This window comes from Melospiza melodia, chromosome 4, assembly GCF_035770615.1.
Source record: "Melospiza melodia melodia isolate bMelMel2 chromosome 4, bMelMel2.pri, whole genome shotgun sequence".
In the NCBI taxonomy this organism is placed as follows: domain Eukaryota; kingdom Metazoa; phylum Chordata; class Aves; order Passeriformes; family Passerellidae; genus Melospiza; species Melospiza melodia.
Genome location: NC_086197.1, coordinates 567,316 through 581,856, shown reverse-complemented (window position 1 = coordinate 581,856; position 14,541 = coordinate 567,316). Strand labels below are relative to the sequence as shown.

At 56.7% G+C, this 14,541-nt stretch overlaps 1 protein-coding gene across 3 annotated transcripts in view; it reads right to left on the bottom strand.

The window, feature by feature from the left end:
* PPP6R2 (protein phosphatase 6 regulatory subunit 2) overlaps positions 1-13,834 on the bottom strand; it is a 57,181-nt gene extending 43,347 nt beyond the window's left edge. For all 3 annotated transcript variants that reach the window (XM_063153585.1, XM_063153584.1, XM_063153586.1), the window contains exon 1: positions 13,767-13,834. The gene's annotated coding sequence lies outside the window, so the exon portion shown is untranslated. The remainder of the gene's footprint in view (positions 1-13,766) is intronic.
* Between the last annotated feature and the right edge of the window lie 707 nt (positions 13,835-14,541).

Below are 14,541 nucleotides of genomic sequence, written 5' to 3'. Positions count from 1 at the left end.
AAGGGGCTCAGGCCTTGGCAGGGGCTGCCCAGGGAGCTTTGGAGTGCCCATCCCTGGAGGTGTTCAAGGAGTTCCTGGAGGTGGCACTCAGGGCTCTGGGCACTGGGCACAGCTGGGACTCAGGGATCCCAAAGGGCTTTTCCAGCCTCAGTATTTCTTGGATTCTGGGATTCAGTCTGCCAGGGGAAGAGAATCATGAGCTACTCAGTGATTCCAGAGCTCTCTCAACCTCCTTAGGCTCCCACCTCAGACTCCTGAGCAACACAGTCTGTCTCTGCTTCCAAGATGGAACAATTCCCATATTCATCTTTAACACAGCAAAGACTGAATCCAAGACCTTTGTGGATTTCTCTTCAGAGGAATGGTGGAGGCACCAAGGATGGTGAGAAACTCAAAGGAGGAAAGGAAATGCTTCCTACACAAACGCTGGAGCTAAGGCCAGGCTGGATGGGGCTGGAGCAGCCTGGGACAATGGGAGGGGCTCTGGGGTCCCTTCCCACCCACGGCAGTCTGGGATTCCACAATTCCATGAACCCAGCCCCTCTGCTCTCTAATCACACCATGCCAGGAGCCCATCCCATGCCAGCCATGAGGAACAGCCAAGGGACAGGACCTGTGCAAGGCTCTCCCTCAGGGGCAGCTCTGGGACACCCTCCCAAGTGGCAGCACAAAATTAAAACAGCTCCTTTGACATCAGGATTTTACATAACCCCATTCTCATTCAGCACCCTTCCCTTTGCTCCCTGCCTCTCTCATTTGCTCAATTCTTTTTGGAATCTCTGACTAAAGGCAAAGCAAGACACACCAGAGGCCTGGAGGCAGTGATCCCGACTCACTGGGGGTTCATCATTGCTACACACCCGCAAAAGAGGCACTTCAGCTCCCTGAGACATTCCCTGGCCCAAGCTGCTTAGTGAAAACCACTGGGATACACTTAAAATTCACAGATAAAATTTCAACCAAAACATTTCACCAGTTTGCCAAGAATCTCCTTTTGTTTTCCCCTTGTGAGCTACAAAGATGAATTTCTTCATTATTCCTTAATATCTGACAAATTAAAGAGATCTCTGCATTTGCATCACAAAATTCTGGCACCATTTAGGTTGGAAAAGCCCTGCAAAGCCAGCCAGCCCAGGGATGGGGACTCCAGAGCTCCCTGGGCAGCTGTGCCAGGGCTGCACAGCCCTTCCCATGGGGAATTTCCCCAAAATCCCCCCCGAGCTGCCCCGGCCCAGCCTGAGGCCGCTCCCTCTGCTCCTGTCCCTGTTCCCTGGGCTGTGCCCACCCTGGCAGGGACTTGTGCAGAGCCACAAGGGCCCCTGAGCCTCCTCTGCTCCAGGCTCAGCCCCTGCCCAGCTCCCTCAGCCCTGCTGGGGCTCCATTCCCTTCCCAGCCCCATTCCCTGGGCACTGCAGCCCCTCCAGGGCTCTCCTGAGCTGCCCCCAGGATCCCAGGGGGTCCCTGGGCAGGGCCAGCACAGGGGACAGTCCCTGCCCTGGGGCCGTGCCCATCGCCCTCCTGCCCACCGGGCTCGTGCCCAGCCGCTGGCACAGCACCCCCAGGGCCTTTCCCAGCTTTCCAGCCCCCTGCCCCAGCCTGGAGCTGAGCCCAGGGCAGCACCTGGCACCTGGCCTGGCTGTCCCTCACCCTGCTGTGCCCCCATCCCTCTGCAAGCTCCCACCCAGCTCAGCACCACCCGAGGTTCCCCGGCCACCAGCAGGAAACCGCGGGCACAGTGGGATGCTGCTCTGCATGGAAAGGGGCTGTGCTGGCCTTTTCCTTTAACAAAAAACTGCCCTCTGTGTTGGACAAATGTACACCCGAAATAAAGAGCTCCTTCTAATCCTTCCCGGCCTCCGAAGCTCTCAAAGACAGAGATGATATCAGGAGTACTTTGTTTTGATCATCAACCTTATCCTCACCCAGTATCTCGTTAAGCAGCCTCCTAATTGCTGCCCTACCCCATGCTAAAGACAGAATTTGCACAGCTTCTCGATTTAAATGTTACTTTTTTAATTAAATGCTCCACACCCAGACACGAAGAAACCGAAACCGCAGCACTTCAAAAGCTGCAGGAAAAGGCTGCAGAAAAGGATCCCAAACGCTCTGGGAACAGAACAGCACAAAAAAGGCCTTTTTTACCAGCTCAGCTGGCGCACATGGAGCTCAATACACCCCTAAAATTCACCTCTGTGGGCTGCTGGGCTCACATGTGCTCTGAGGGCAGAGCCATCTCCCAGTCTGTGATCTCTATTTCAGCAATAATTCAGCAGGATTGGCATTTGCAGCTGCTCCTCTGTGCTGACCCCATGGAAGCAACACCAGTCCCAAGGAACCCCGGGGGGACTCGGGGCTTCCCATTAAATATTAACTTTGAGTGTAAGATTTGCAACTGCATTTGAATGTTAAAGCAGCAAAACAAAGTCCTGGGGTGCTTGAAGCGTTCATTTCCATCCCTTGCAGGACTCCAGGCTCCTCCCTCTCGCCCTGCCTGTATCACTTTGATGCTGCTCAGGGCTGGTTACTGTCTGCTGCAAGCAACAAGTGACATTTTCAGCCAGGTCACCCCAGCTCAGCCCCACAGAAATCCCTGCTCGTGACCAGCCTGGCATCTCCGAGCCGGGTGTTGGTTTGTACTGGGGTGCACAAGCAGCGTTTCACAGAAATCCATCTGTCCTTCTGTGGACCTTGGATGTTTTCATCTCTGCTGCCCACACAGACGAAGGTGACGTTACAGAAGACACCTCTTTGTACTCAGACTGAGGGCCAGCATTTGCAAACTGAGATTTCCTGCTGCACCCCACGGGGAGATCAAGGGCTGCCCGTTCCACAGACGCCTATTTGATCAACACACGGCCTCCAGTGAGCCAGTGAAACAACTGCTGAGCTCCTTTCCTGCTCCTTCATCCCAGTTCAAAGCTCCCAAGGTGAGTTTGTGGCTGTAGCTCAGCAAAACAGCCCAGCCTGTCACACACTGCAGCTCCTACCAGAATATTCCAATGCTCCTCCACGCAACGGACCCAGAACTGAGGCCTCAGTGAAGCAGAGCCCTCAAACAGGACATTAAATAAATGCATTTTCATTTCCTCAAGCTTTCAGGGCATTACAGACAGTTTATGCAAAGTTTAAGTTTTGCAGTTAAAAGGAATAAAAACTCTTCAGAAGGAGCTCAGAATGGCTGAGGTTGGAAAAGAGCATCAAGTCCCAGCTGTGCCCAATGCCCACTCTGTCCCCAGCCCAGAGCCCTGAGTGCCACCTCCAGGAATTCCTGGGACACCTCCAGGGATGGGCACTCCAGAGCTCCCTGGGCAGCCCCTGCCAAGGCCTGAGCCCCCTATTCCATGGGGAAATTCCTCCCCGTTCACCCAATTCCTCAGAACTGGGTAAAACATCTTTCTCCCTGCATGGCACTTAAACTCTATTTATGAGCCAGGCTTCATTCATCCATCATAAAACCTCCTGAAAGGAAAACAATCCCTGGGAACTCTCAGACCCACCCTTCAGAGTTCCATGGGTTTTACCTGGACAAAGAAACATCAAAGCTCAACCTGCCCTGGGAATCCCAAACCAGTAGGACACACTCCTGATCTGAGGCCACGGCTTGCTGGGTACTAAACCTGCACTGTTGGGAAAAAATGGGTTTCCTTTGCCATACAGTATTAGCAGCAAAAAAATAACCAGCTGGATCATCCCCCCAAACCAGCTTCCAACATTGCTGCAGGAATGTCTGAGCAGGGAGGGAGGGCAGGGAAGTGAGGAAGGATGGAGCAGCAGCAAGGAGACAGCATTCCAGCTGAAATGTCCATCCAACTCGGGCTTGGAGCACTAATCCAAGGAGTCACTCACACTGTGACTGAATTCCCTCAATCATAACCAAAACCACTCATAAAACCCATGGAATCTGTAGGGTGAGCATTTCAAAAGACTGAAAAGGATGACATTTGTTTTACCAAGCTTATTAAAGAATCCCAGAGATTGGATCAACATTGGGAAAATAACTGAACATCCACCTTGCACAAGTGATCATCAATAGCTCTCTTGGAATGGTTTGGGTGGGGCCTGGAGTCCCCTGGGATAGTGAAGGTGTCCCTGCCCTCAGCAGGGGCTTTAAGGCCCCAAACCATCCTGGGATCCTGTGATTCCCCCAGGACTCTGAATGGGCCAACCCACAGGAACTGCAGCCGTTTCCTCAGCAGGAATTGCCCCCACAGCATCAAAACCTAAACCCAGCAGGGCACTGCTCCTTTCAGCAGGGCCCTGGAGATCCTCCTGCTTCCCCCAGCACTGGCCCTGCTGGTTGGCTGGTGGTGATCCCACCTGCTTTTCCCAAAGTAACACATTCCTGACCAGGCCACTGTCCACAGCTCCAAACAACTGGGATTACACAACAGGATTCTCCCCACATGGCCAAAGTCTCCCATGCCCACCAGGTGATCCCGTCTCACTCCACTGCTCCTCGGAAAACTCCAGCACAGATCCAAACCCCAAGGATACACTCAATACTTCTCCTTGCTTTTCTCTTCTAAAACTAAAAATAACTCAACAGTTTTGTGCTTGGGAACTGCACTGCTTCATTTCAGCATTTATTTCCAGGTATTTGAGAAAACAGCACAAAGAAGCTCTAAGAACCCCAGGATCCCTGAGGCTGGAAAAGCCCTCCCAGCCCATGGAGCCCCAGCTGTGCCCAATGCCCACCTTGTCCCAGCCCAGAGCCCTGAGTGCCACCTCCAGGAGTTCCTGGGACACCTCTAGGGATGGGCAGCCCCTGCCAAGGCCTGACCCCTTATTCCATGGGGAAATTGCTGCTGATGCCCAAAATTCACCTGTCAAAAATGAAGTGGCCATTTGTTTCCTGCAAGACACAACATTCCTGAGCAGAGCTGCTGCTGGAAATGGAGGCAAAGCAGGAGCAGGGAGGCCATGGACACACTGGAAGCACACCCCACACTAACATCACTGCCCTGCACCAGTAATTTCATGTGTCAGAACAAAGGTGACAGAAGGGAAGGAAAAACAGAAGGCCTGAAATTGCTTCTTTTGCAAGAGGAAGTTACAGTGCAACAGCAGTGAAACTGGGTGTGCAGTCACTGCTGACACCCTATCCCAAACCCCCACCAACATCTGGCACTCTAAAGCCTCTTACAGTTCATCCTTGAGTTTCCAGAGCCCTCAGTTACACACACCAGTCTAGGACCAGCCATAATAAAACAAATTTTCTCTAAAGCAGAAAGAAAAAACTCAGTAAAATATTGATAAACTTCTTCTGAGCTTTGGGTCCTCCCCATGCCAGGCACTGAAGCAGAAGGGGAAACCCTGTCCTCTGCCTGAAGGGCCTCAGAGCCCCTCCAGTGCCACCCAGCCAAGGCAGGGACACCTCCCCCTGTCCCAGGCTGCTCCAGCCCCAGTGTCCAGCCTGGCCCTGGGCACTGCCAGGGATGCAGGGGCAGCCCCAGCTGCTCTGGGCACCCTGTGCCAGGGCCTGCCCACCCTCCCAGGCAGGAATTAGTTCCTAATATCCAATCTAACCCAACCCATGCCTGCCCTCTGGCAGTGGGAAGCCATTCCCTGTGTCCTGCCACTCCAGTGCTGATTCAAGGTCCCTCTCTGGCTCTCTAGGATCCCTTCAGATCCTGGAAGGTGCTCTGAGGTCTCCACACAACCTTCCCCTTCCCAGGCTGAACATTCCCAACTCTCCCAGGCTGTCTCTGGATGAACGTGCTGGGCTCCTCTGGACCTGCTCCAGCAGCTCCATGTCCTCCTGATGCCAGGAGCAGCAGAGCTGTGCCCCGTGCTCCTCACAGAACTGAAAACCAGCTGTGCTGGGCATGTGCACAACAACAACTTTGATTTGGTTCAGTGCTTTGGCCCTAGAGAGATCTGCAGGGTTCTGAATCCCTCCCTGCTTCCAGCAGCAAACTCATCCACGTGCTGTGGAAGAGGGAGAAGGTTCCCCAGGCAGAGCTCAGGGTTTGGACATAGCTAAACCTCAGTGTCTCACACTCACAGAATCACTTGGGTTGGAAAAGCTGCTGGGGAGCACCCAGCACAATCTCCTCAGCTGCCAGCCCAGGTGAGGAGGTCGCTGTCCCTGTCCCCTGCCCAGGCTGGGTCCCACCCGAGGTGCAGCTCTTTATGCTGAGGATGACTGATGCCAGTCAGTCACACAGATTCCCTGGCAGGAGAGGAAGGAGCGCTTCTCCAGCACATCTCAGCTATTTCCGACCCCTGCACAGACAGGGAATGAGCACCTGGCTCCTCCGCTGACTAAAAAAGGAACCCTGAACCGCTGAACCTCAGAAAGAAGGATTTACATCACAGAGGTGTGAACTTAGGGTGAGAGTCCAGCCCCTGGAAAGCAAAGGCAAAGTATGAAACACGTTGTTGGGGGAGCGGAAATACTTGGAAAGTCATGGAAGAAAAATTAGGGTATACCATGGACAGTACAACATTAAATAATGATACAGTAAATCAGGGAATCATAGAATGGTTTGGGTGGGAAGGGACCTTAAATACCATCTCATTCTAATCATGGCAGGGAACAAAGACTAGGAGAAGGCAGAAGTAGTAAATAACAACTGAGCACAAAAAAAAAAAAATCTTCCAACTGAAAAATAAAAAGGAAACAAGCTGCAGAGCTAAGCTGAAAAAGCACCCTTTGGTGCTTTCCAATTTGCTAAATGGTGCAGACTGAGCACCTGCTCAGCAGGAATGAGGTGTCTGGCTCAGGGCTCTCAGGATAACCTGGCTACTCCATTCCCTGGGCTGAGCTTGACTTAACCTAACACAGAGTTGTGGCTGCTGTCAACACCAGTGTAGCCCCAGCGCTGCAACCCCATCACATTCCAGCCCCATATTCCAACTGCCCGGCAGAACTTCCAGCAGTGGGACTCATGTTCAGTGAAACAGAAGTGCACAGTCATGAGATGGGTTGGGTAGGAAGGGACCTCAGAGCGCCTGCAGTGCCACCCCATCCATGGCAGGGACACCTCCCACTGTCCCAGGCTGCTCCAGCCCCAGTGCCCAGCCTGGCCTTGGGCACTGCCAGGGATCAGGGGCAGCCCCAGCTGCTCTGGCAATGCCAGCCCAGGCAGGAATTCCTCATTGCCAAGATGCCACCCATGGCTGCCCTCTGACAGTGGGAGCCATTCCCTGGGTGCTGTCCCTGCAGGCCTTGTCCCCAGCCCCTCTGCAGCTCTGCTGGAGCCCCTGCAGGCCCTGCCAGGGGCTCTGAGCTCTCCCTGGAGCCCTCTCCTGTCCAGGTGAGCACCCCCAGCTCTCCCGGCCTGGCTGCAGAGCAGAGGAGCTCGAGCACCCCCATGGCCTCTCTGGGTTCACGCCAGCAGCTCCAGTCCCTCTGCTGTCAGGAGCTGCAGGCTCTCAGAGGCAGCAGCAGAAGTTCCCAGGAAGGGGAGGTGTCTGAGTCCTGCTCCCTGCGAGCCCAGCAGCCGCACAGCCACACCAGGAACATGCTGCACCACGATGCTGCCAGCGCCATCCAACCACGCCCTGGTTAAATCCCAGGCCGGCCCTGGCCCTGTCACTGTGCTCCCTCCTGGCTCCCAGGTGCCGCTCCAGCTGCGGAGCTGCCGGTGCTGGCCCCGTGCCCGCGCCGTGCCGCTGCCATCCCGCACGGACGCGGTGCCAGCACAGGGCAGCCTGGCCTCCTGCCCGCTCCTGGCACGGGGCAACCCTGCCCTTCGTCCTCTGCCTCGGGGACACGGGGACAGTTTGCAACCTGTGAGCTCACAGGCTCAATTATCCTTCTCAAAGAAAAGAAATCCATCTTAACATAAAAGAATTCAATTAAACGGCGTCCCGGGGGATCTGCCGAGGGAAGAGAACACAAATAAACAGCTAAGGAAACACAACCTTCTCATCCCAGCCCGCTGCACAGCCGAGCCAGGAGCTGGAACGAGCTGCAGGCTGTGCAGGGCTACGGGAACGAAGGAAAGGAAGAGACTGCCACATGGAAGAAAACCCCAAATGTCACAGCAGAGCCAGCGGTGTGTTCTCTGAGGTGTGACAGAACTCAGTCCTCACAAGGAATCGAACACAAAACTGAAACTGAAGCAGCTTCTTGTGTTCTATTTCCTTCTTCCTTCCTGTGGCGGCAGCAGCCAGACCATCCCCACTCCTGCAGGTTTGTGCCTCTCCCAGTGCCAGGCTCTGCTCTGCTGCCACTGTTCCGAAAGCTGCTCGGGGAAATCAGAATCAAAGTGACTCCAGAGTCATCAGTGTCACTCCAGGCCACAGAACTCTGAGCAGCAGCAAACTGCAGGACTGAAATCCCACTGCAACCCCAGGTTGCCAGCACAGGCACCCTCAAGTGCAGCAGGGGCACTGCCAGGCCCACACAAACCCTGAACTGAGCAGTCCAGATGTCTGGGAAGTTTCCCTGCAAAGCCAAAGTTCCACCTGGCTCCAGCTCAGGCCCAGCTCCTTCAGCACCTTCACTGTGACCTGGATGCAGCTTGAGGGGACACCAGGGAAGTGTGCAGATGGCACAAAACCAGGAGGAGCTGCTGCCTCCCCTAAGGGAGAGGCCCTGCAGAGACCTGGAGAAATCCGAGGGCTGGCAATTAGCAGCAGTGTGAGGTTTAACACAGGCAGGTGCGGGATTCTGCAGCTGGATGCACCCACAGGCTGGGATGGGGAGGCTGGAGAGCAGCTCTGGGAAGGGACCTGGTCCTGGTGGATGGCAAGGGGGACCTGAGTCACCTGTGCCCTGGTGCCAGGAGGGACATCCGTCTCAGGGGCATCAGGGACAGCAGCAAGGGAGGGGACTGTCCTGCTCTGCACTGGAGAGGCCTCACCTCCACTCCTGGGACTGGGCACCTCAATATACAAAACAACTAAAGCTCCTGGGGAGCTTCCAAAGGAGGGACATGGGGATGGGGAAGGCTCTGGAGGGGCCACACAAGGAGCGGCTGAGGGCACTTGGAATGTCCAGCTGGAGGAGACTGAGCTCAGAGCTCCCAAGGGGCTGCAGTTTCATCCCGAGGGGCAGCTCTGATCTCTGTTCCCTGAGAGCAAGGACAGCAGCCAGGGAATGGCTGGAGCTGTGCCAGGGAGGGTCAGGCTGGAAACCAGGAAAGGTTCTGCCCCAGAGGGTGCTGGGCACTGCCCAGGCTGCCTGGGGAATGGGCACGGCCCCGAGGCTGCCAGAGCTCCCTCCCTGGGATCGTTGGGGTGTCTGTGCAGGGCCAGGAGCTGCATCTGGGATCCCTGTGCTCCCTTCCAGCTCAGCAGATTCTGTGGAAAGCTGTGCCAGAGAAGCTTTTCACTCTGCCCCAGGCAGGGAAAAGCTCTGAGCTCTGCCTGCCCCCAGTGACTCCCTGCCCTTTGCCATTTCACCAGAAGGCTTTTCCCTCACGCCTTCCAGCTTCCCCTCCTGCCCAGCTGATCCTGGTGTCCGCAGGCACCCCGGCTGACTCCAGGGAAAGGAATGGGGTGTGTGGGTACCGTGACACCGGGGACAGCCACCCCCAGAGCTCCCGGCTCTCAGGTAACAAGTGGACACAGCAAAGAGAGACTGAGAAGGACGAGGAGGAGCAATCCCAGCCCAGCAGCTGCAGAGCTGCCAGCTCAGGCCGAGGAGCTGCACTTCCTCCTGACAGCACCTCACCCTCGCTGCGGTGACAGCCCCCGGTCACGGCTCTGTGCCACGTGGGGTTCGGTTTAAAGGCGCCCCTGACAAAAATGACAATTCTGGTCAGGCTTCAGGCCCTGCAGACGTTTATTACTGTCACTCTCGAGGTGCCTCTGCTCCATCTGGGACTAACAGGCACTAAGAAACACAAAGATGGAACTTCCCACTTCCACACCTCATCCAACAGCAATATGTGTGGCACTCAAATTCCACCTAAATCTGAGCCTTTTTTGTCTGATATTTTCAAGCTTGGCTGCAAAAGCTTCATTTCCTGAGATAACTGATATTTATTTGCCCAAGTTTCCCTCCAAACCAGAGTTAAGGTGCAGGTAAAAATAGTCCAGGCAGCGATAGTAATGTCAATATTGGTTATTGCAGTGCTGGCAGCTGGGTAGGATCAAAACAAGGAGCAGGGAAGTCCATCAGGAGTGAGGGGAGGATGGTGGGAGGAACAGGGAGCAGAGAGGGAAAAAGAAAAGCTCAAGTAGAGAAACACAGCAGCAGCCAGGAAAGACAACACACTCCTGCTTCCAATAATATTGAATCAAAGGAGACACTTAAGAGCCTTTGTTGCTACTCCTGGTCACACAGAGGCCACATTCCTTCCCTGAGCCTTCCATAAACCCCGACATCTGTGGATTTTCCATGAAAAGGAGGTAAAACCACGGCAGCCCATGAATGTAACTGGGAGCAGAGCTGTGTTCTCCCCACAGACAGGGCCAGGAGTGAGGGACTGCTGCTCCCGGCCGAGGCTCAGTGTCTGACAGCCCGGCCCGAGCACTGCCGTCACTCATTAACTCACTCTATTAACTCCTCAATTAGTTCTTCAGGAACTCTGCAGCCAGCAAAACAAGACCTCCCACAAACCTTCCTCCCTGTAAAGTTCTCTGAAGTTCTGTCAACCTGGCACAGGCTCCCTGGGGAATGGGCATGGCCTCGGGGTTGCCAGAGCTCCAGGAGCACTGGGACAACACTCCCAGGGATGCACAGGGTGGGATTTGGGGCGTCCCAGGCAGGGGCAGGAGATGGACTGGATGATCCCTGTGGGCCCCTTCCAACTCAGGATATTCCTTGATCCTATGATTGAAGCACCCAGCTCCTCCTTTGCTGTCAGCTCGCCGACCTCACCCGTTTCTCCCGCACCATTTGCACACAAATTTCCCAGTTATTCTTGTTCTACTCCTGTTCCAAACCCAAGATTTACTTCAACAAGAGACTCTCCTATTTCCTGGCATTCCAGTTTGCCCATTTTTATGGCTGAGCTGCAGCTCCTGCCCTTCAGGCACTGTGACTCGCAGCCCCTGTTGAACCATCCTGCTGGATGACATCCACAGAGTCATGATCCCAGAGCACAGAGCCCAGGGCTGCTCCACCTGCACCCCTGGCAGTCAGCAAGGAGAGCAGGAGAGCTCAACCCCCTGCTCCCTGCACCCCTGGCACTCAGCAAGGAGAGCAGGAGAGCTCAGCCCTCTGTTCCCAGCCCCGAGCTCCCCCCAGACTCTGCTGAGCAGGGACAGGACCCAGGGAACAGCTGGAGCTGTGCCAGGGCAGGGATAGCATGGACATCAGGACAGGCTCTATTCCAGAGGGTGCTGGGCACTGCCCAGGCTCCCCAGGGAACGGGCACAGCCCCAGAGCTCCAGGAGTGTTTGCACAGGAGCTGGATCTGTGATCCCTGTGGGCCCTTCCCACTCAGGAGATTCCATGGTTCTGTGATGCTGGAATTCCTCTATATCGCTTGCTAGGCTCAGAGAAGAAAAGTTTTGGGTCCCCTTTGCCACCTGAAAACTCAGGGGAGACCTCAAATGAAGCATTCCCTGCACAGAGCATGGAAAAGCACCACAGGAAACACTGGGATATCTCCCTACCAAAGAGGAGAGGAAGCATTAACAAACCAACACCCCCTTCTCGCTCAGGATCTCACTGTGGGGGACAGCAGGGATGGGATTCCCTCCAGCTGTCTCCCAATCCAAGCAGGAAGCTGTGATCAGGACCGGGGGATCCCACTCTGGAACACAGCTGGGCCCCCCAGCCCCCTGTTCCCCAGGCAAGCTCTGCCAACAGCGGCCTGGAGCTTCCCAAAAATCCTGTAAGCCCACAGAGCACTTTTCTCCTGGTAACAAACCCCCGAGCAGCAGCTCTCACACAGCGCTGCCTCGTCGTTATTATTTTTGACAGTTTCCAATTTGTGAAGTCAGAAATCCACCCTGTCCCTCCCACAGCACACGCAGAGCTCCTGGAACACCAGGCTGAGCAGGAGATGCTCCACAGCTCCTGCATCCCACAACAAACCTTCCCCCAGCGTGAGGTTCTGCAGGAACCTTTCCTGCACCACCTGCCCGACAGGCACCTGCTGCTGCACCGCCGATCTGTCCCCGCTGCCAGCCAGGACCTCGTCCCACATCCTTGCATTTCAACGTTAATCCAAAGGAAGTACAGAAAGCACCAGGAATATCAGTGTACACACAGAGAACAAGCCTTGGTTTCAGACCAGTTTGTTCCTACCCAGCCCTCAGCACCTTCTGCCGAGCAAATGTCACCCAGGCCAGCCCAGGCCATGATGTGCTCCTACTGACAGCCCAAAATTTAACTTTGCTTCCCATGAGATCACCATTGGTTGCCATGGAAATCCCTATACTACCATCCACCAAGGGTATTTTTTACCACTGAAGTATTTTGGCAGCATGTTCGCTTTTAAGTGTCAGAGTAATAAGAGAAAACATAAATGTTTCTTCTCTCATCAGGCTTTAAACAGAGCTTTATAACCCAAATCTGCTCCTAAGAGCTTGGTTCAAACCTGTGGGGCTGGGCAGGGCTGGAATCACCACTTTCTCCTTTCTTAGGCACAAAATAAACAATGAAAACAACCTTTAAGTTTTTAAAACATTGATTTCCAAGCGGGGGATCAAGCGAGGAAAAACCTCTTAGGCCCCTCCAAGTTCGCTCAGTTTCTCTTTTTCACTTCCTAGTTTGGCTTTTTTTTTTTTTAGCTGGTGCAAAACAAGGCCCTCAAATTCAGCAGGGCCCTCCCAGCCTCTGCCAGGAGCCGCTTTCCTGTCAGATCAATCTTGTGGTGATTCCAGCGGGGCCTCCACTCCTACCCCGGTTTCTGGTCATTAATAAAACCAGCACGGTGACATTTACGGCCAAACTCTGCACCCTGAGGTGGGCAGGTCCCCAGGAGGGTGGCACCGTGGGAGGCTGAGCCCCCTCCTGTGACCCCCGGCAGGGACCTGACCCCGGGAAGGGACCAGACCCTCAGGAGAGGGTCCCTGACCACTGATCCCTCTCCTCTCACCCCCGGGAGGGACCTGACCCCCGGGAACGGGACCAGAACCCCGGAGGACGGGCCAGCCTCTCGGGAAGACAACCAGACCCCCACAAAGGGGAGCAAGACCCTTGGGAACGGGAGCAGACCCTCGGGAAGGGGAGCAGACAGCCGAGAAGGACTTGTCCTATAGGAGGGGAACTACAGCCCAGCAAGGGGGACCCTCAGAAGGGTGATCTGACCCCCCGAAGGGACCTGACCTCCGGGACTGACCTGACCCCCAGTAGGGGGACAAGAACCTCGAGAGGCGGACCTGACCCTCGGGAAAGGGACCAGACCCCCAGGGGGGTGATGTGACCCTCGGGCAGGGGACCCCCGGAAGGTGAGCAGACCCTCGGGAGTGCGCGCTGAGCCCTAGGAGGGGGATCTGAGTCGCAGGAAGGGTGACCTGACCCCTGACCTTGCCAGCGCCACCACTCCCGACAGCTCCGGCCACTCCCGGCCGGCCAGGTGAGCTCCAGGAGCACCGGGAGGCCGCAGCCCCAGCCCCCCGCCCCGCCAGCCCGCCCCGCACGCACCAAAACACGGCAAAAGGAAACTGTCACGCGCAGAGCAGGCGGATTTAACCCAGATCCGCACGGAACGAGGCGGCGGGACCACGGCCCAGCGCCGGACAGCGGCTCGGCGGGGGAGATTTTTAACCCCCCAAACGGTACCGAACCCCCAGAGCTCGGGGGGCGGCTCCGGGAGGCCGGAGCGGAGCCGGGGGGGCGGCGGGGCCCAGTCCGCGGCGCCGGGCCCAGCCCCGACCCTGGCCCCGCGAGGGCGGCGGTGACAGCCGGGTCTCACCTGCGGGTGCCGGGCTGCCCTCGGGCGCTGCCGGGCCGGGCTGCGGGCCGGGCCCGCGGGCTGGGCCGGCCGGGGCTGCGCGGGCAGCGGCGGCGGAGCGGCGGCGGCGGCGGCTCCAAAATGGCGGCGGCGCCGCGGCTCCCTCAGGGCGGGGGAGAGGGGCGGGGCAGAGGGGGAGGGGGCGGGGTCTGAGTTGGGCGTGGTCGTTGGTGGGCGGTGCTATCGGAGGTGGGCGTGGCTGGGGCGGGGACACGGGGACAGGGATGGGGACAGGGGGACGGGAATGAGCGCATGGAGATGGGGACACAGGGACGGGGACACGGACATAAGGACACGGGGACGGGGGACGGGATGGGCATGGGGATGGGCACATGGGGACACGGACATAGGGACACGGACACCGCAGGATGGGGACTGTGGGACGGGGATCGCGACTTGGGACGGGAACAATGGGACGGGACGGGGGGACAGGGACGGGAATGGGGATGGGGATGGTGGGGCGGAATGGGGACGAGGATGGGGACACGCGGACGGGAATGGGGATGGGGGGACAGGGGCGGGGATGGGATGGGGACAGGAACGGGGACCTGAGGAGACAGGGACGGGAATGAGGATAAGGGGACGGAGACTCAGGGGCGGAGATGGAGGCACGGGGGCGGGGACAGGGGACAGGGAGATGGTGGGACGGGGAAGTGACAGGGACAGAGACACGGGGACACTGGGATGGCGATGGGGACACGGGGACAGGGGGTCGGGGATGGTGGGGCGAGGGCGG